Source organism: Lasioglossum baleicum, chromosome 1 (genome assembly GCF_051020765.1).
Source record: "Lasioglossum baleicum chromosome 1, iyLasBale1, whole genome shotgun sequence".
Taxonomy (NCBI): Eukaryota; Metazoa; Arthropoda; class Insecta; order Hymenoptera; family Halictidae; genus Lasioglossum; species Lasioglossum baleicum.
In genome coordinates this window covers 5,408,803-5,431,750 of record NC_134929.1, presented here as the reverse complement: position 1 = coordinate 5,431,750, position 22,948 = coordinate 5,408,803, and the positions used below count along the sequence as shown (strand labels likewise).

Sequence of the window (22,948 nt, the reverse complement as noted above, 5' to 3'; positions counted from 1 at the left end):
TAACCTATGGCAACACGTCAGCAGACATGACAGCGGATCCAATATGGTGGCACAAAATTATTATTTGTTCTCAAAAATTGTTTATCGAGATTTTAGGGGAAGCTGATTACGAATGTGAACTTAATACATTAAAAAAACATGGGGGTCCGTTTAAGTTTTAATAGTGATTCACATGGCCACTATAAATCAAATTAATGAAATAAAAACATAACACTTTTTCAATACTAAGTATATACTATAATATAAATATAATGTAATATAAAAAATTACAATATAATATACTTAAATTTATATATAATATAATACAATGCTATAATATAATACAATATAAATTACAATACAATATAACATAGGATAACATTTTAGAAATCTACTCAGAATCGTCTCATCTCATGTTTCCTCTATCTCTTCTCTTGTCATATCTACTTCAGGTGACTGTAGCAAAGCAATTGCTTCTGGAAATAGGCTTTGCAATTTCTTTTTAGGCAATTTTCTGAAACTTGATATGAAAGGGTCGGAATTTAATAGGTGTCGATGCATTACATTCTCCATTGTTTTAAGACGAGACCATTTACGAGCTAAATTTTTGAGAAAAAGAAAAAAAACAAGAAAAGGAAGTTGAGTGGAGGAGGATTAGAACTCGAGCCCTCCGGAGCATCGAGCAGAACCTCTAACACCGTGACCATACAACATACTTGTGAGAAGCTTCTTCTTTCTGTTACTTGACAGCAACAAACTAGCTTTACACGTATTTTTCTTCTTCAATGTAAGCTATTTCCTAAAATATAATAAAAACCGTTCGTACCGTAATCTCCCTATTTTTCCCATATTCTGCAAAGCTTCAGCTTTAATTAAAAAAAAAATTCATTGCTCTACCTCATTTCTATCGGAAGTTCTTTGAGTTTGAATCGAGTTAGGTCAAAACCCACTGTGCGCCGTTACTGATCAAACCGAGCGTTCGCCGGCATACTTTACTTTTTTGACACTGTTCCACCAAACGGACACTTCTGAGATTTTTATACAAAGTAGGTTAGCATCATAGTAATATTTTAGAATTTTTTGGTAGGTGTCAGCCCAGGGGAAGATAGTTAAAAAAATTCCCAAAAAAATAATTAATTATTTTCAACTATAAATAATTAGCAAACATTCTGAAAAAAATCTGAAATATAGAGTGTATCTATATCTTTTGTTTGCCGTTTATCCCATGTCGATATCTTTTCTCGTTTTAGAGCAAATTGCATTTAGGTGCGGGGGAATTTACCTCAATATCACCCCTATCGGTGGGGGTAGACATTTGAAATTTTACACAATGTTTTTTTAGACATAAAACGATGTTTTAAGACAGGAATCTAAAACATAGAGGGATGTCCCACGCAGTACGAAAGTAATGAAGTCTGGGTGGCAATATTCCCAGAATTCTAGTCATCGTCCAGTATCCCTCACTTCTTCGCCTTCAGCTGTCAATTCCTCTGGGTATATTGCTGAATCGTGCGACAGTTTTCAACAGTCGATTTGGTCGTCTCATACTTGTAGCTGAAAAAACGTCTTTGTAGACCTTCAATTGTAAGATTAGACTTCTTTCCATAGATTATTTCCAGCTGGTCGAGCATTTGATGCGCGGTCTTACAGTTTGCTATCTTTCTGGCTATATTGCTACTCACGTTCAGACCTGTAAGTGTTTGTGCTTCAAGATCTTTCTTAATCCACGCTTTTACATTTGCATCGGTGACTGCCCCACCACCGGGTTTCACTTCTAACCCTGTTCCAACTGAAAATAGATCCTTGTACAGAGCCCTTTTTTGGAAAAAGTGTACAAAAAAAATTTCTTCTATAAAAACGTACACTTTTGTTGTTTATATAGTTCCAAGAGCCAAATTGCAAAAAAGGGCTTTGTACGGGACCCCGCAATAATGCAGAGAATAATTCAACACAAAGAGCATAAAAAAATATTGCTTCTTCGCTAAATGCAGCCCGCCCGCGTGATCGAAAAAATCAAGCTGTTTCATATTCTCTGTCAGTGTCTTTCCTGCGAGAAAGTTACTATTTCCGCTCCGGCTCACCCTTAACAGTCTTCAACACTCTATCCTATATTGGAGCCTCCTTTTAGAATGGTAACAGTCTTTAATCCTATGCCCCTTTCTTCCACACTGGTGACATTTTCCAGCGAATGCTGGCTTCTTAGTTTTAAATCCATTTCCTCTTCTGCTGTAACCTTTGCGGTTTCCTCTTCTAAATTGATTTTCAAAATTGCTTGGTCTATTCAAAAACATTTAAACAACATATTTTTACTGTGATTTACTGTGAACAAATATATTTAATTCAGTTGCCCCTTTCCGAGGGCTCCTTAGCACGAGCACCCCCACGAAATTAAAGGAATTGGTAAATGCCGCTAGTTCCACAGCTTCGGGCAAGGGTCTTATGTAGTGAAGGGCGCGATACCAGTTTTTCTCATGAGTTTTAAGCAATTTGATGCCCAAGTAATTGTTTGGAAGGTATGATACGTATCACAAGCTTAAGTGCTTGGTATTGACATTTGATAGGAGTATTACTAAAATGAACACTGGCTGGTATTGGTATCATAAGCATCGAAACAATAATAAATACATACTGTAGGTATCGAGAAGTATCGATTCCCAAATGATTCCTCCAAAAGTCTCGATGCTTTAAATATGACTGTGAGTCGGACTTGACACGGACATCGAGCTCCGAACGTCAAAGATCCAGCGACTGACAGACGGCATAAAATGTAAGTAGGTGGAGAATGAAGCATTATTGACACTTTACACTTTTATATTTTTAATACGGATATTATTTTTAATGCGAATCAGTTGTAGAGATTATCCCGATGAAAATGAGTCCAAACACGACATCATATTTGGACTATCTTCTTCAATAAGATTATAATTTTTATCATAACATTACGTATGAATAAAAATTGTTCGATTACACTCGAGTTTGGACTAATTTTCATCAGGAAAAGCACCTCAATTCACTCGTAATAATTTTATGAAGGTATATCGTAAAATCTAAAAGTTTAAACTTTCATTCATGCATGATTCCCGATCTGCTTGCATTGTATTGATTCTATGCCGTTTGTCAATCGCTGGGTCTTTGACGTTCGGAGCTCGACGCTCGGTAACGCGTTTATTCGAGTTGGAAAAAGTTATTCGAAGAATTATTCTAAGCCGTCGAATAAAAGATAAAGATAAAAAATGAAAAAATTATTTGAAGTTCGAATAAAAAAATTATCTTTATTCGTCGGGTAAATTCTCGTCGAATAAAATTATTTATTCGATACTTGTCGAATAAAGATAATTTTTTTATTCGAACCTTTGAATAACGATTACAAACTTATTGATCTTTTATTCGGTATCCGAATTTTTAGTTAGATAAACATTTTACCCAACTCTGACTGGAATATTTCGACAAGTGAAAAGAATGTATACATAGAACAAAAGTAAACAAAATAGACATAGTAAACAAATTATTTTTTATTGATCTATTAAATAGTATTTAAAATATTCACTACATTGTCTTTTAATCGATTTCTCTTTTTACTAATTATTTCGCCAGTTTTTGAGAATACTCTTTCGGAAGGAACAGATGTTGCCATTACACACAGATACTCCTTGGCAAGCTTTGATAGTATTGGATACTTCAATGCATTAACCTTCCAAAACGTCAATGGATTTTCATGTCTGGGGAAATATGGTTCTTTCGTGTAGTTCTCTAATTCTGCAGATACACCACTTTTACATGCGACTGTATTTTTTTGAAGTACTTGTACATCAAATATTGACCAAAATGAAGGGTCTTCTCCCGTTACTGTTTCTTGGAATTCTTCTCGATTTGCAGTTGATTCCGTAGTCGATGTTTCCAAGGGAGATGCTATATTAATTAATTTATTACATGTTTGTGTAATAAGTGCTTCATTTTGGAAAGATAATTCTCGAAATCGTGGATCCAGTAATGCTGGAATTGAGTATTTTTCATTCGTTTCATAATTATGAAGGTACTTATCTAATTGCAGTCTTAATTCCATACAAAGTCTTCCTGTAATACTCCCTTCGTTTTGTAAAGAATCGATGAAAATATATAATTGTTTTTTAATTAATATGAGTTTGGAAATACTAACATATTTTTCAGAACTCAGTTCTTTTGTTATAAAAAAGAATGGCTGCAATATCTTTACAATATTTGGCAAAGCGTCCCACTCTCTATCCGTTAACTTTTCAAAATTAATTTTTAATGATGACAGAGCTGTTACAATTGATGATTTTAATTTAATTAATCTGTCAAACATTGCATATGTTGCATTCCATCGTGTCGGTACTTCTGACTTTAATTTGTATTGAGGTAGACCTAACTTAATTTGTATTTCATTTAATTTATCTGTTGCTAGGCAACTTGACTTAAAAACCGAAACTAATCGACGACACTTTTCTCGTAGAACTTGAATTTCAATAATATTATTCAAACAATGTTTAATGATCAGGTTCAATGTGTGTGCAAAACAAAAAACGTAATCGCTAGGAACGCGCAGTTGTTTCATAGCAGCTCTCATATTTGCAGCATTATCGGTTACCACTGCAGTTACTTTCTTCTGTATATCCCACGTAATTAATATCTCATCTAAATGATTTGCAATTGTAGAGGCTGTATGACTTCCTGTAAATTTCTTTGTTTCTAAAACATATGTCTTCAATTCGAAATTATGGTTTATAAAATGACAGGTAACTGTGAGAAAACTCTCAGTATTGATACTGGTCAATATATCTGTCGTAAGGCAAACTTTATCAACATTTTGAAGTTCTTCTCGTACTCGCAATGTTTCTTTGACATATCTTTCATCCAGTAATGTCTTTAAGGTTTTTCTACTAGGTACTATATATTTACAATCGAGATGTTTTAATAAATTTTGAAATGCTGTATCTTCGACAATCGAAAACGGTTGCAGATCTACAGTTATTAAATTTAAAATAAGTTCATCGATCTTTTGCTTTCTAACATCATTTTCTGAAAAATGAACGAATGGTGATTGTTGTGTCTATTGTCATAGTATTGATATGTAGACGGTAAGAAAGAGTACCATTGGTAATTGTGCATAAAAGGTCCCACCTCACCGATTTTGATAAAATTTAAATATGTTGTAAAACTCAACATTCTGAACAACTTTTTCCTATACATGTAACCGCCGCTCAGCCTTAGTTTTTGAGAGATTTGCGAAAAACTGCAGCTACTACTACATTGAATTTTGCCTATACGTGCACGCCCGTGTCGTGCGTATGCGTTAGCATGATGCGACCACTCGTCAACTGTTTCTGCAGATATATCACTACGATCGTCAAACGATCTATATACCGCGTGAACTTTTTAAATCATATGATGATGAAGAATGAGTACATATTATATTACGACGACACCACACACACCCACCCAGTGCTTAACACGCACCCACTGTTTCTAAATTATACTCTAGATTCTTACGTATTTTCACGTGCTGATTACGAATATGATATTGAAAATTTGCACAAATGTTAATTTCTTAACGGAAACCTCCTTTTTAGAAACATTGGGTGCGTGTTAAGCACTGGGTGGGTGTGTGTGGTGTTGTCGCTTCTCATCTCCACTATGTCTTTACAAACACAAAATAAACAGATGGAACCCAAGAATCCAGGAGATGTCTTTGAAAATTGAAAGCTCAGTCTATGTATGTATGATCACAGGGTAATTATATAGAAAAGTACTTGCATCTGTTTATTTTGTGTTTGTAAAGACATAGTGGAGATGAGAAGCGACAACACCACACACACCCACCCAGTGCTTAACACGCACCCAATGTTTATAAAAAGGAGGTTTCCGTTAAGAAATTAACATTTGTGCAAATTTTCAATATCATATTCGTAATCAGCACGTGAAAATACGTAAGAATCTAGAGTATAATTTAGAAACAGTGGGTGCGTGTTAAGCACTGGGTGGGTGTGTGTGGTGTCGTCGTAATATAATATGTACTCATTCTTCATCATCATATGATTTAAAAAGTTCACGCGGTATATAGATCGTTCGACGATCGTAGTGATATATCTGCAGAAACAGTTGACGAGTGGTCGCATCATGCTAACGCATACACACGACACGGCCGTGCACGTATAGGCAAAATTCAATGTAGTAGTAGCTGCCGTTTTTCGCAAATCTCTCAAAAACTAAGGCTGAGCGGCGGTTACATGTATAGGAAAAAGTTGTTCAGAATCTTCACCCTGACAACATATTAAAAAATCATCGAAATCGGTGAGGTGGGACCTTTTATGCACAATTACCGTACCATTTATTACCTGCATATGGAGTATGTTCGTCAGTAGTATCTCCTGCAACTACTTGTTTAAATATACTATGAGTCTTTGCGTGTTTAATCATGTTAGTTGTACATTTGATAAATTTCAATCGTTTCGCACACACATTACATTCCACTTCACTATCTTCATCGTTATGTTTGAAATAATTCCAAACCCATGATCTTTTATGAGACATTCTCTTTTCAATATTTGTTTGCAAATTTTATGTGAATTAGCCGAGTTCTATGTACTACGGTGTCGAATAGAAACTGATGGTTGTTGGAGAAATGAAAAATGAATGTAGGAATCGAAGCGGCTCAACGCGTCACGAAAACAAACGAAACTCGAGAACGAACCGTATATTACACTGTCCAACAAATTTCAACTTTTTTTGTGATTTCAATATACTGTTGGGTCCTTCTTATAGAGTTTTTTGCGCTGATTCCGAATCTGGTTTTAATTTTTTTCCTATACGTCCAGTTTTTGAGAAAATGGAGTTTTAAAAAAAGACATATTTTTCAACTTTAAACAAATATTGCGATGTTATTATAAAAGATATTGAATTGTTGTTTACAGCAAAAGATTCTGTAGACTTTCCCGAATACAGTGATATCCAATATTAATACATTATGATTGTTTAAACATGTTTAAACAATGATTAAAGACGGAGATGCACCACTTTTGCACCAATTTTTGCGGATATTTTCGAATTTATCTCAAAAAATAAGGGTCCAGCAAAAATTGAACTATACCACGCGAAAGAGCAGACTTTTATCTTGAGAAACCCCCCTGTGAAGTTTGCATGGTCGACGTTTTTACCGAACCAGAAAGCAAAATATCTTCGCCCGACATGCGTTGACGCCAGTGGTGCTCTTCCACTAGCGCGGTCGTTCGTCGGGATACGGCGCGGCGCGCTGCGGTGAAACGGCGCGTGGCTATAAGCGCGCAATTATGTCAACTTACTTAAATGTAATATTTTATTAAATGTTATACTATTGTTATTTATTATTTATTAGTATATTTAATCTGTATAAATTATTTTATGTATTTTTTAATGTTAGTCTCTCGTTTATAGTATATTTAATACAAAAAATACCTTTTGTAACAAAAAAATAATTTATTCACACACTACACTATTACACTATTTACAATGCTAAAATATATGTACACTATTAAGATATAATACACTACTAAAATACATATACAGTAATTTCTCGTTCGTTGCGAATAATGTACTACGCGCTCGTTGCGACGTGCCTACCCACTCCACTGCCTGTCAACGCCGAGTCGGCCGAGTCGCTCCGCACGGCGGCAACGACTGTCCGCTGTCTCTTTCTTTCCCATACGCTCTTCTTCTTTGCGTTCGAAACTTTCATCGTCGATTAAACCACTAAATATTGGCCAAATTATATCGTGTTTGGTATCATTTTAATCAGAAAAATGCCAGAAATGAGTTAGTGAAAGTCCCATAAAAGTCTAATGGAAAATTAACAATTCCATCACTGCCATTACATACATTGTAAGAACTCACGGGCCTTTAAATTGTGCCGGCGACGGCGACACGCTTCGGTCACCCGATCCGTATTTCATTCTGTCCTTCTCTATGTTCGGCTCCCTATTGAAGTCTCGCTCGGCGCGGTCGGCGTGTATCTGGACGCAGTCATAAATCACAAAAGGCTTCCCTATTTGCTCGTTGCGAACTCAAACCCCCGGCAGTTTCGCAACGAACGAGAAATTACTGTATTATATACACAACAACTAAAATACTATAAATAACTATAAATGTTTTTTATGAAGTTTTATACGTAGCAATGCAGATTTGAAATGCTTGACACGACTGATTTCAACAAACTCAAAGCCGAAACTGAACTCTGGCGTCAGTTTTCTTAAGAACCAACACGATATTTTGAAATAAATGACGGTCTACGGACAACGGAATACATACAATGTAAGGAAAGTCTGCAATGCGGTGACTGAAAAATTTTATTTTCAGTAATTGTCGTCTTATCTATGTATTGTAATTATAGTGCCAATGAACACTCGAGATAGTTAGAAACTCCAAAAAAATATTTTATTTCTTTAATTTAAACTTAAAGTAGTATTGAGTTGCTTAACTTACATTAAATTATGTTTAACATTGTTCTGAACTTTTCAAACTTACTTTTGCCTAGTGACTTGGTAAAAATATCTGCTACATTTTCTTCAGAATCAATTTTTTTAATGTCGATAACACCATTCGAATAGTTTTCATTCACAAAATGATAATGGGTTTCAATATATTTAGAATTCTTCGTGAAATTCCCAAATTTAGCTATGTTTATTGCTCCAGAATTATCTTCATGTATATCTATTGGTTTATCTATTTCAATTCTAAAGTCGCTCAATATATCTTTTACTAATTTTAGTTCACTTACAGCCTCTGACAATGCTACATACTCAGCAGCTGTCGAAGACTTCGTCACGCTACCTTGTTTCTTCGATTTCCAATAGATCACATTCCCATACATTTTTATGACATATCCAGTCGTTGATTTCTTATCTACTATATCGCCGGCCCAGTCTGCATCTACAAAACACTCTAGCACATCTACATTGTTATATTTTTCAAAAACCAATTTCAAGTCTCGTGTATAGTATAAGTATTTTAAAATTCTCATTGCATATTTGAAATGAGTATGATCATAATTGTTTTGGAATCTACTTAAATAATTCACACTATAACTTATGTCTAATCTTGTACCTGCACTTATATACAAAAGTGCTCCAATTAAATTTCTATATTTAATATCTACTGATGCTGACTGCGCAGGTTCACATTTCAGATTTTGTTCCATTGGTGTTGCATATAATTTGGCGTTCTCAATTTCATATTTTTTCGCTAAGGATTCAATATACGCCTTTTGCTCTAATGTCATTACATTTTCCTTATAATTATATTCAACATTTATTCCTAAATAGAGTTTAATCTCCCCCATATCTTTTATCTGGAATTTTTTCATTAACAGACCTTTTATATAATCCAACTTTTGCTTATTCTTACAACAGATTAATAGGTCGTCTACAAATATTATTAGGTACACTTCGTCTTCATGATCGTACATTGAATATAAGCAATAATCATTTTTGCTGCGCTGAAAACCTAAACTTCTTAAATAACTATCTAGACACTCATACCACGCTCTAGGGCTTTCTCTCAATCCATACAGCGCTTTATACAATTTGCACACTCTATCAGTGCCGTCCTCGTAACCTTGTGGTTGTTTTACGTATACCTCGGATATAACCTTCCCGTTCAAAAACGCTGTTTCAACATCCATTTGCATGATGATTAGACTATTTTGTACGCAATAAGACAATAATAATTTTAATGTTTGCATCCTAGCAACAGGTGAATAAATATCTTCGATTATTTCTTGTAACGGTTCTGCTTCCGACGGAGAAGTCGTCGCGGCGTCGTATCCTCTCGTGCTGGAATAACTCGTCGAGCCGGGTTCGTCTACCGGCGAGAGAATCGACTGAAGCTGAAAATGGACGAGGTGCGCGGGACGTGAAATAACGACAACGTGTATATGTATTTTACGGGCCTCACTGCTCGTACATTCGCGTAACCTCGTGTCTCATGGACGGTCTTACGGACCCGTGATTCTAGAGGCGATCCTTGCGTGATCGGTCATCGCGACGCGACGCGTATTCGTGGACCTGGTGCTTGTGCCGGCGACTGGGTTCAGACAGGAGTGGTCGGGAAACCCTGCCACGAGTCGGGAAAATCCTCGTGGCGGTTCTACGGCAAATGTAGAGGATGCTGCCCCTACATTTAATCGTCTCCGGTAGCTGTCGGAGTTCTCGGGATGCTGCCCGAGAGGTTTGCTCAGGATGCTGCCTGAGCGGCAGAGAGGGATGCTGCCCTCTCTGTTTGGCGTGTATGCTGTCACGCCGGTGGGAACTAGGTTAGGTAGGAAGGTGTTCCTGGGATGCTGCCCAGGCTGGAAAAGAGGGCCGTGCCTCGTTTGCATCGCCTTTTATAGGCGGGGGTTGGTGGTGAGCGGAATGGTGCGGGGAGAACGGATGTGTGACGTCGAGTTTCCGTATCCATTAAGATGGCGGAACCTCGACGTCCGTTTCCCGCCGAATATGGCCTGGAGCGCGGGGATCGTGCATCGTGACGCGTCGTACGCGGACGACGCGTTCGGTAATCCTCGGCGTCGATCGGTTGTGTTCGGCGCGTGTCTAATAGTAACAGGCCTGCACCGTACAGGTCTGTTACATTCTTTTTGTTGGAAACCCCTTACTACAAGTCTAGCTTTATATACATCTTCCGACTTTTTAGTATAAACCCATTTTAAATCTAATGTTTTTTTTATCCTTTGGTTTTTCGACTAGGTTCCACGTTTTATTTTTCTCTAAACAGTTAATTTCTTTATTCATTGCTTCCCGCCACTCTTTGGAGTATTCGTTATTCACAGCCTCATTATAGTCTTGAGGACTATCTGCGCTTACATAATTTACGTATATACAATATGCGTAATTTCTATCACTATATCTATCTGGCTGTGTGCTATTTCTATTTGACCTTCTCAGTTCATTTTTTTCGTTATTATTATTATTATCGGGGGACTGCCCTTGTTTGTTTAAATCTTTTTCGTTATTTATATTAACATTATTCCTATTTTCAGTATCTGTATCAACCTCATTTTCATTGATATCACCTCTAAAACCTACCAGATTCACATTTTCTTCCACAATATCAACGTGTCTAGCAATGACTATTTTACCTTTATTCAGTACTCTATAACCTACTTTTTCATAGCCTACTAGTATACCTAGTTCAGATTTCACACTCCATTTATCCTCTCTTTTATTTTCTGGGACCCTTACGAAAATTTTACTCCCATACAGCCTTAGATTGCTAATATCTGGTTTTTCTCTCATCATTATCTCATAAGGAGTTTTTCTTTTAATTGTGTTTGCTAATGTTCTATTCTTTAAGTATACCGCTGTTTTTACTACCTCTGGCCAATATTCCTTATTTAACTTTGATTCAGCTAATAAACATCTAGCAGTATCCATTACAGACCTATCATATCTTTCTGCCGTTCCATTTAGTTCGTGAACATACGGTGGACATGGTTCAACGAAAATTCCCTTTTCTCTAGCTAACCCATAAATGTTTTTATTGATATATTCTTTCCCATTGTCACACCTCAGTCGTTTTACCCGTTTTCCTGTTAAATTTTCAACCAGATTTAAATATTCAACAAAACATTCATATACTTGACTTTTAGAGTTTATGGTGTATACCTTCGCAGCCTTGCTAAAATCGTCTATGAAAGTTAAAAAATATCTTTCGCCTCCGTATCCTACAGTGCTATGTGGCCCATTTAAATCTGTATGTATAATTTCGAGAATATCCCTAGCTTTGTGCCTATTGTTTTTGAAAGGTATATTGTGCATTTTGTTCTGCACACACGTTCCACATTTCAGATGTTCATCTTCCAATTTGTTTGGCATACCTTCAACTAAATTGTTTTTGCATAAAGTTTCTAAATAACTAAAATTTACATGACCTAGCATTCTGTGAAATTTCTCTTTCAACGTCATATTCTTATTTTCATCTATAGTCACATATGCTTCTTTTTTTTCTATTATACTATTTACCTTATACAAATCGTTCTCTTTATATGCAATAGCTATCACATCATTTTTTTCGTTAAATACTTTTGCCGTGTTGCCTATAGCAACAATTTTATTTCTACGAGTGACTTTTGCAAAACTTATCAGATTTCTATCCATTTCCTTCACAAAGAATACATCTCTCAATTCTAATTTTACTTTATTTCTATATACTGTAGAATCCATGCAAACGTTTCCCATTTTAGTAGCTTTCAAAATTTTTCCATCACCTATTTTTACATTAACTGGGACTTTCAAATCTATAGAGTTTGAATAATAACGGTCATTATTTATAATGTGGTCTGTGCATCCACTATCTAGAACCCATTCAATATTATTCTCGCACATATTTACTTCTACTTTATTTGTCTTAGTATTTGTACCTACCACTGTACAAAACGTATTACGTTCATTGTTGTCGTCGACACGAGAATACATCGCGTCTCGCTGCTCGTAGTGTTGATACCTGCTGATTCCACCCTGAGCGCCGCGTCCGCCACGGCCACGATGCGTCGAGTCTCTGCTGCCGAATTGATGTTGCGGTGAGCGCCACTGGCCGCGTGTCGGTGAACGCCACTGGCCGCGAGTTTGCGAGCGCCATGTGCCTGCATGTGCCTCGCGCGCCTCTCTGCTCCTGCTGGCCCCATCCTCTGCTATAGGTGTTGCTCCTGCACTGGTATTGCAGGTGCCCTTCCTTACCGCACTTATAGCACGTTGCATCTTTCTTCTTCTCACTTTTGAATGCGCTTGAACTTGCACCACGATTTCTTTCATTTTTATTTTCGTCCTTCTCCCTTACTTCGTGCATCTTGATTTTATCTTTAACAAAATCAACCGTTCTATCCTCATCTTGTAGAACGTCAATAAAATCACCGATGTAGCTAAGTGACCCTGGCAACGTCCTCAGCAAATAGTTCAATTTTTCTTGCTCTGTAACTTTTGCACCAGCATTTTTCAGTTCGATGACAAGCTTCTCAAAATCACTAAAAAATTCACTGGTTTCACTGTAATCATTTAACTTGATCTTTTCTAGTTTGCTTCTCACGCAGATTTGTAGTGCCGTCGACTCTTTCATATACATTTATAAAATACATTACATTTTAATTGTAAGACGTTAGCGTTTACTTACTTGTGTAACGTTTCAGTACGACAGTAATGGTGTTTTAGAGTTATTTAAATCGAAATATCTCGTGAACTACTAACTTTTCGACATACATAGGTTAGTACTTTTTTATAACGAATATCCAGCTGCATCGATTCATGTATTAAAAAATACCTCGTTCCATTTAAAAAAATATCGATGACCTTGAAATCTTGTAAAAAAATGACCTTGAGAAAAGCTTTCACCATCATCAAATTCGCCCCTTGAAACAGTACAACTTTATTCTGTGGAGATTTTTTGTACGATTAATAATAATCGAGATATCTAGGTGTTCCCATTTATATGGGACACCCTGTATATGTATTGTTCCGTCTCGTTTCTGCTTCGCTTTCTTCGTACTATAATGCTTGTATTATTTAACAGAGCTCTCTGAAACCCGGAACTGTGCTCGGAAGCGGACAAGTTATTAGGATACCGGCTAATTAGAGCATCGTGACCGGATCTAACCAAGTGCATCAGATACAAATGCCTGGAAGACAAGTAAGTGATTCATCTCTGGTTCTGGTTACAATTCGGTAGGAAGTAGGAATAACGCACGACTTAATCTTCTTCAAGGTGCAATACGTCAGACTTGTTAGTACTCCTTCGTCGGGAACCACGAATGTTGTCAGTGTGGGTAAAGCAAAGTTGCAGACCACTTTGCAGCCCATTGGCGTCAGTCAGAAGATCGGAGGCCAGCAACTTATTGTCAAGGTCTGTGCGAGTGATAAATAAAGCATGTTTACTAGTAGACTGTATCATTTACTTGCTACGATACGTTGATACAGGTGGTTCTACAGAACACTAGTAACAAGTCGTTACGGACAGTTGCACCGAAGGCCACGTTAACCAGTAGCGGTCAGAGGGGTTGCTAATCCCTGCAACCGCTACGGTGGGCGGCAACCAGTCGAAGAACGCCATAGCTATTCCAGCATCTGCGTTGAGCCAATTAGCATCCGGACAGGCAGTTCTCTCGATCAACTCGAACGTGGGAAATATCGTAGTAGACCATGAAACGTGAAGATCTGCTAAAAAATCGATTTTCGATTTTCGGGGTCATTACAATAACTTCCCTATAAAATCGGGAAGTTACCAAGGGCTTCCGGAGATCCTACACCAGCGTCGAGCCTAACGGCATCAGGCCGAGGAAACCGTGTAATTGTACCAAGTCGCAGTGTCTTAAACTGTGAGTATACATATGTAATTGAGCTGTTGTTGTTCAATTTTGTCAACTGTGCAGCTTGTCAAATGTAGCTGTGCAGCTGAATGTCCGTAAACACAATAATGACATCCGTAAACACAATAAGGGCTGTAATTGTAAGCGTAGCGGATGTTTAAAAAATTATTGCGAATGCTACGAGGTGTGTACCGTTTAGTCATAGACTCAGGACATTTTTATGAATTTTCTAAACGACTATTTCAGGCCAAGATTCCGTGTTCAGCCAATTTTAAGGGTATCGCAACGTGGAGGAGCCGAATTTAGAAAAGAAATCTCTGAAGGATCTTGCAGAAGCGGCTGAAGTTAGGACAACGCAGCTGACATTGAACAAGGCGAAGTTACGCTGTCCGAAATGGTCTTCAGACCGCCAGCTATATCTAACACGGGCGCAAGGTATGCTTCTTCAATTATAATAGCAAGTTATTCATTTTATATATTATATTTGATACATTCTTCTTCGCAGACAACCGTTCAACTTCCTGACCGACAAAATAGTCGAGATAACGTGCCAGTGTCTAATGGCTCAAGCCGACGAAGCAGAGCGTGACATGTCCGACGATGATACGTCTCAAAGATTGATAATCGAAGAGAATCGGTGTCTGAAGGAATCACCGAATCGGCTCACAAAGCCGTAGCTACCTAGCAGTTACATTTCCAAGAGTTTACGGTTCGTTCGAATGTATTCGAAAGCAAGAAACTCGGACGCACTGGTTGTTTGTACTTCTTGATTTAATCGTTTGGCAGGAAACTTGCGGATGTATCGAAATTGTTGTAAACCCAAGATAATGGTAACAATGCTGATGTACAGTGCATTCGGCCGGCTGTAATTAATCTACGATTTTACTTGTAATTAGACTGCGGATCTTTACGGCTTCTGAGATATTTAAGAAATCCTACCGAGGCTACTAACACTTAAAAGTCGTCTCGGAACAACTGCAAATTGCGTAAGCTTCCGCAAACTTCTTCGCAAGCTTATCCAATGCTTTCGTATTAAGTAACAGTTTGCATAATTGCATAAAGGAGGAACAAATTGAAAATGGCATGGTTGAATGTACTGTGACATTAAAATTCGACGCAGAACGTTTTTGTACCTTTGTCGTTCATTCTCGAAGCGTTAATATTTCACAAAAGCAATTTTACATCCATTAATCTTCTGTGGTACTTTACAAATTTTCTATTAAACATCGCAAGCATTTCATTTTCGAACTGCTCCGAATATCTTGAACCAATTTATTTAAGAAAACCGATTACACACGATCGAAGATATTAAAATGGTAAATTAAGCAGTAGCGACGGTATAAAAAGGATCTAGTATTCTTGCATTTTTACGATTTCTCGTTTAACACTCTTTAAATTTTATTTTTCATTCTGATACAGCGACGGTACGATTTATTTAACATTAAAATTTTGAGAACGAAGTTTAGCAAACGTTTGGATATTTCAGATTTTCAATATATGCATTATGTTTCACACGTTTCCTTATTACTTTTATTACGATACGATGTCAGACACACAATTCTTAATCTGTTATTTAGTCAATTAACAAGAGAATGGCATTGCAGCGAAGATCAACAATACAATTATTAAATCTGTTCCATAATGTACAGGTGCGAAAATTTATTTGTCCACCGTTAGGGCTGTGTAAGGAAAATTGTAATATAGAGGTAGAAATCTAAATATATGTTATATATTCTTAGAATTCGTACTTGAAAGTTTATTTTAAGTATACAAATTGTACAGATTATGTATACAAGCTCGAACAAATGATTTCGAGAGCGAAATACTTTCACTCGCAACAAGTGAATCAAGTTGCAAAGCTACCAATGTATGTGCTATGTATAAATAATATGTATATTTTTCGAAATATATCTTTGTTGGACATATTTTATTTAGAAATTATTTATTTAGAAATTTATTTAAACTAGAAGAGATTTTTCTAACTGAAATGTACATACTCTTTTGTTCGATATCAGATTTTTCAAGTACAATATATGCAGGTTCAACATTTCACTACTCTCTTCGGTCTTTTGATCTCCACTCCTTGAACTGAGCATTTACTTCCCTCCAAAGACTCTATGTCGCCACTTGTGATCGTATTCACCGCAATCGTACTCTCCTTCTCTTTAACCAAGTCTGGATAGTCCTTTTTCGAATTTATCACGTCACATCGTAGTAGAGTATGTCTTTATCTTGCAACAGATGTATCACTGATTTAGGCTCTCTGTATATGTGAGCTTGCGTAGACAAGTTTCCATTCAGTTATTGTTTCAGTACGTGTCACGGCTTGTGGCTTCGTTTGCAGTTTTCTCGTTTGATGCTTTGGATCGCTTCCCTCTTTGGATCCCTTCGCTCTTGCGTATCGAATGATATTCTAGAAACAATAATACAATTTAGTGCTGTTTATTAAGAGAGTAGTTTATTGATAAATACCTACTGTTCAATATGTACGATAACGAAACTTGTACGTATGTACCCGTAAATAGTACATAACGTATGTTAATATTCTTTAAAATGTACTGTTTGTCCGTTCTTCTGTTTGAAAAATAGTAACAAGAAGAAACTTACTGTTTATTAAACACTGAGCGGGTCATGAGATTATTGCGAATTCTTGGAAAAGTCGATTCATCGAAAATAATAATGAAGACTGTTTGTTACGCACGAAATAATCTCACTTTCTTACACGTGATAAACATTTTTATCTTGTGCTTTTGAGCAATATTGTATATTGGCGGGAAAGTACCGATATTCTACAGAGTGTTCAAGGTACCCCACCATCTTGCACAATATCTCACCACTGATCGTGGCAGTGCTGCCAGATGAGGGGAATCACGCCGATATGAGGTACCCCCTCTCTGATGACCAGAGTAATATGTGACACGTTGCGCGTGTGCGACAGGGATTGAGTGAGGCAAATGGGAGATGTTGCGCGTGCGCGATGGAGACGCAACAATGGCATGACATTTCGCAGGTTTTAGGTTATTGCCGCGTAAAATTCACCCATTTACTTATTTCACATACTATGTAATTATTGTATTTCTTTAAAATATAACGTTACAAATAAAACATAATTTGTCAATTTATCGTGTAGAAGAAAAATGAGTGAATTTATTATCCCAGTCTCTTTTATGCAACTATTTTTGAGAAGCGTATGAGGGTTAACAGTGTTAAAATATATTATGATTTATTGATTTTACTGGAATGTAACTCAGTACTACATACATACAGATTCCAAAATTTTTTCAATTGTACATATAAAAGAAAGCATTCATACTTCGCTTCACGACTGAAACTCTCACATGTTACAATTAATTTTATTTATAATAAAGAATGTCTATTTAGAACGAACCATATGATTTATTTCATTAAGTACGTATATGTACACGAGTACGATACGATACGCGGCAATAACCTAAAACCTGCGAAATGTCATGTCATCTCATCTGTCATCGTTGCGTCCCCATCGCGCACGCGCAACGTGTCTCCCATTTGCCCCACTCAATCCTAAAGCGATGGAATAGGATAGTGGAAGGGGAAAAGTAGGAGAGTACCTGGTTGCGATCTCACAACCATCTGGCAGCACTGGATCGTGGTCAGTTGAATAATTTGTTTAGAGATATTGGCGCTGTGCTGCACCATCTCCACCAATCCCTACCTTACTTAGACACGTGCCTAGAGAATATGATCCGACGAGGTTGGCAGCGCCGATTTCGGCAAGGCAGGCGGGAGAAATCGCCATCGTGCCTCTCTTGTTGCCTGATTGTGGATCGTGATAGACGTGTCTCAATAGTGTTCTCGTTCTCAATTCGATAGTAAAGTTAGTTTTACATCTTCGTGGTGGTTAACTGCAGAGTAGGCTGCATAATAATTCTGTTTTATATATAATTTGCGGGACTGTTTAACCTACAAGTGACGTGATCTCGAAATCAAAAACCACGCTGCACGTGCCCGGAAGCCGTTGCACGTTTACACGGAGACTAAACCAGAGGAAGAGGATTCTATCCTGGACGTCTCCAGAGGACGAGCTCACTGGTGTGCCGCTAATTGCGTGAAGCCATTGACCTCTGGCGTTTTTACCAAGTTCCTGTATCAAGTGACCACCACTTGCATGAGAAGCCACCGACTACCGGCGCTTTGACGTATATCAGCGTGTTGCCGGTTTTGCGCTCGTTCCAGCTATGCATGCGCCAACAGGTATGATTCTGTCTATACAAAAATTCGCGTCATTATTGTAAATGTTCATGATATCTGTGCGGTACCTCGTTGCGAAAATATCGACAAAGCCACGATCGTGTCTTGGTTGATTCAACCGTAATCGTGACCTTCGCGAGGAGGTGTTTCTGCCGTGTCTTTCGGTACGTAAACCAGTGACTCTTGAAACACGCGAATGGCGTCTCGCGTAATCGCGTTGAATGTCACGTTCCGACAACAAAGTTATGTTGCTCGATTAGCTGTTTACATATTACAAAGAGTTCTCTATAGCGTGCTCCGTGTCGATTCCCCTCTCCCGCCGATACGCGTGACAGCTACGATACAGGGTAGTTCATATTCGCTGCGCGCGTTCGCATAGAGTTTGCGTTATTAAATTATTATAGGAATAATTAATTATATAGAATTATATAGAAAACAGTTTTAAAAATAGTAATTACAAATAATTCCCGTCCGGTCCGACACACGGTTGTTCGCGAAATCGTGCAGAATGGGTGCCCCCGCGTCGCTCACTCAGGGTGAAATCCATGAGGCGTTGTGGCAACCACCGCTGCCAGTTTTCTACAAACAAGATCCGTCGCTATGGTTCGCTATTGTCGAGGGATCCTTGTCCGAAGCAAGGATTTCGAACCAAAATATGATGGCTGACTTAGTGGTGGTGGCGTTGGAATTCGATGTCCTAATCACGGTCAAGGACATACTGTTGATAACACCTCCTCCGGAGGATATATACGACCGAATCAAAGCGCGAATTATCTCGAATTATGCCATTTCGGTTGAGAGCAAATTGCGACAGTGTTCGAGTGAAGGAAAACCGTCCCAGATTTTGACGCGCCTTCGCAACTTGAACCACGGTTATTGCAGTGACGAACTAATTCGCGCCATATTTCTCGAGAAGCTGCCGGCGCATGTCCGCGCCATCTTGGTCATCGCGGACGTTTCCGAGCTACAGAAGCTTGCCGAATTGGCCGATATGGTCGTAGAGGCCTACGAAACGGACACGTCCGCGACAGCTGCCGTCTCACCCGCTTCCCTACGCGCGTTACAGGAAGAGGTCGACCGCCTCGCGAACCAATTGGCCGCAATAACAACATCGCGCGTCCGCGAGTCTCGCGGCCGCCGACGCACAGTGGTCCCAAAGCCCGAAAACGTGGACAAAACCTCAAATAGTATTAAAAAATTATTGGATCTGCTTGAAAATTGGTATTAACCCGTTTTTGGGGTTGCTGATTACGAATCTGAACTTAAAATTAAAAAAAAACAAAATGGCGGATCCAATATGGCGGACATATACATTAAAAAATTATTGGATCTGCTTGAAAATTGGTAAGAACCCGTTTTTGGGGTTGCTGATTACGAATCTGAACTTAAAATTACAAAAAACAAAATGGCGGATCCAATATGGCGGCACAAAATTATTTGTTCTTCTCAAAAATTGTTTATCAAGATTTTAAACATAGTCATTATAAATCAAATTAATTAAAAAAAAAGATAACTTAGTTTTTAATACATAGTATATAATATAATATCAATATAATATAATAATATAATAGAATATAAATTACAATATAATATAAATTACGATATAATATAACAGGATAACATTTTGAACATCTACTCAGAATCGGCATCTGGTTCCGTCTCTTCTATTCTGTTATTTACTTCCGGTGTCTGTAGCAATGCAATTGCTTCTGGAAATTCCCAAAGAAGCATTCACGTTACTTTACGTATAAAAACAGCGTTTGTCTTCGAAAAATATAAAAAAATTTCAGATATATTGTATGATTGTTTATAAAAAAACTGGCAATCTGTGTCCTGCATACGTTCTAAGCATAATCCTCCAAAAACTGTTTAAATTTTATAGAAAAACTTGGTGGATATTTCTCACAGTTTGAGAAGAAATGCAACGAAAGCTCACAAAATACCTACTCTGCATTACAAAAAACAGTGATACGAAAAACGGGGCAGAGGGGGGCAGCTAATTTTTTTAAGAATTGCAACATAATAGTATAAACTAGAAGCTCGAACAAGTTTTAGCGAACGAGGGTGGACGAGACTCAACTTTTACCCCAATCTTTAAAATTTATGCCTTCACTTTTACCCTTTCTTCTCCATACATAGTTATCAGTTAATAATAAATATTTTGCACTAAAAACTATGCAACTTACCTCCACAAACAGCATCCATAATGCACACTTAAAATCGATACGTTCCAATACAATTTACGCACTGTACAGTTATAACTCGCACTGAGACTTGGAAGAGTACGAAGGCACTGTCTAATGAAACCGAAGTTCGGACTGCGACTGTTGGTCAGGTATAAAAATGCGACCTTTTTGCCGTTTACCTCCAAGTAGACATACTCTTAGAGTAGCCAACCCCACAATTAAAACTTACCTAGCTGAAAGTTCATTTTTTAGGTTTTGTCCACGTTTTCGGGCTTTGGGACCACTGTGCGACGGACCCCTTCACGGAGTAGGAACCGATCGCGCGCGAGCCGCTCTCGTTCAAAAAGAAACATTTGCTGGTACCATAGAAAGTTCGGCAAAGATGCGCATCACTGTCGCAGGAAGTGCTCCTGGAAAGTGGGAAACTGAGCCGTACTAGCCGTTTGGAGACGAGCGCTTAAATAGACTTACTTAGACCATATACAGTATTTATTCAATCGGAGTCGCAACACCCGTGTTTTGAACGGACTTCAGTAGCGTAGAGTAGAGAGGCTATTTTTTTATGACTGCGTCAACCGCGCCGAGACTTCAATCGACGAGCCGAATATAGAGAAGGACAGAATGAAATAGGATCGAGTGGCCGAAGCGTGTCGCCGTCGCACAGTGGTCCAAACGGCCGATTTAGGAGTGCAAAAGTCTAAACGCTTCTAATAATCGATAATTCTGTGTTACATGTATTCTATACACATTAGATAAGTATAAAGAAGGCTAATTGAGTTCCGTAAGTTTTTTGAAATATCTTTTTTTCTTAAAATATAGCAAAGAGGAAGCAACATATTTCAATTTATAATGCCAGTTTTAATGTACAGTGTTAGAAAAGAAAAACTTGTGCACAATTCTTCATTTTTTACAAAAGTATAATTTTTAGAAATGAAATTTACGACAACAACAATAATAATACATATAAAAAACACAATAATAATAAAAATAAAAACAAAACAATATTTATATCTAGTTATACTATTATATTTACATCTAATTAGATATAATTATACAACCTAACACAATCCAAGCTGTTAACGATCTCTTCGACACAATAAGAATGGGAAACATTCATGTGGAAGGCCCATAATAATAGAAAATCAATCTCTTTTTGTTTACGCTCTCTACGACTCGCAAAAAGAACTGCCAATCGGCCCTCCAACAACAATGCCACAACACCAGGCATTCTTTGCACATTATTGCCTAATACGTCTATTAATCGTCTATTATATATTATTATAATAGTACGTCTATTATATATGTACGTCCTACGCGTACTCGTCATCGAACTGTACCAGAAAAAATAAAATAATTTACTAATCTGCATTTTTCTACAAATAAATTTGATGAAACCATAAACTACATATTTCATTCCTAATATTCATGCAAAAATTAACGCGAATACGGGCGAGTATCGTTAGTATTTCCTACCAACTTAAGAAATGAATTTCTTAAAACCTCTTCGTTCCACGCGCACTCGTCATCGAACTGTATCAGAGAAAATAAAATGACTTGCTAATCTGCAATTTCCTGCTAATAAATTTGATGAAACCATAAACTACATATTCCATTCCTAATATTGATGCAAAAATTAGCGCGAATACGGGCGAATATCATTAATATTTCCTACAACAAACTTAAAAAATAAATTTCTTAATACTTCCTTGAGGAACATTACTTAAACATTTCCGAAAAATTGTTTTATATTTTTTTTCATATCTTCCCAATGCTTCTGAACACGGCTATTATAATTAGAAATCAATATTATCGTTCTAGACAATAAATAAGAGTTGAAAAGGATGTCCTTTATATCGATGTACTTGTCATACTGCTACTTTCAACCTATGCCACACTTAACAATAATTGATTTGAGAAGTAATATTGTCGATTTCAGCTTCTACAGACATATGTGTTGATGTAAGAAACAGTATTAAATGCCTACTTCATGTTTGGTTTTTTGACTTTTGCACTCCTAAATCGGCAGTTTGGACCACTGTGCGTCGCGGCGCAGTTCAAAGGCCCGCGTTGTCGCTGTCCTTCCTTGCTCCCGAAACTTTCACCGTCGATTAAACCACTAAAATTGAAATTATATCGTGTTTGGTGTCATTTGAATCAGAGAAATGCCAGGAATAAGCTAGTAAAAGTCCCATAAAACAATAATGAAAATTAA

At 37.4% G+C, this 22,948-nt stretch overlaps 2 long non-coding RNA genes across 6 annotated transcripts; one reads left to right on the top strand and one right to left on the bottom strand.

Moving 5' to 3' along the window:
• Positions 1 to 12,396: 12,396 nt before the first annotated feature.
• On the top strand, positions 12,397 to 15,791 carry LOC143207172 (uncharacterized). 5 transcript variants are annotated; one of them, XR_013008633.1, is made up of 7 exons: positions 12,670 to 12,687; positions 13,148 to 13,221; positions 13,528 to 13,644; positions 13,720 to 13,857; positions 13,932 to 14,329; positions 14,567 to 14,755; positions 14,826 to 15,791. It is a non-coding gene; the product is annotated as an uncharacterized LOC143207172 (long non-coding RNA). The 5 variants fall into 5 exon arrangements; XR_013008635.1 differs by lacking the exon at positions 13,148 to 13,221 and having other exon boundaries at positions 12,397 to 12,687; XR_013008637.1 differs by lacking the exon at positions 13,148 to 13,221 and having other exon boundaries at positions 12,655 to 12,678.
• Positions 15,792 to 16,050: 259 nt separating this feature from the next.
• LOC143207164 (uncharacterized) lies at positions 16,051 to 18,245 on the bottom strand. Its single transcript, XR_013008630.1, has 2 exons — positions 18,015 to 18,245; positions 16,051 to 16,733 (listed from the first exon to the last, which is right to left on the bottom strand). It is a non-coding gene; the product is annotated as an uncharacterized LOC143207164 (long non-coding RNA).
• Between the last annotated feature and the right edge of the window lie 4,703 nt (positions 18,246 to 22,948).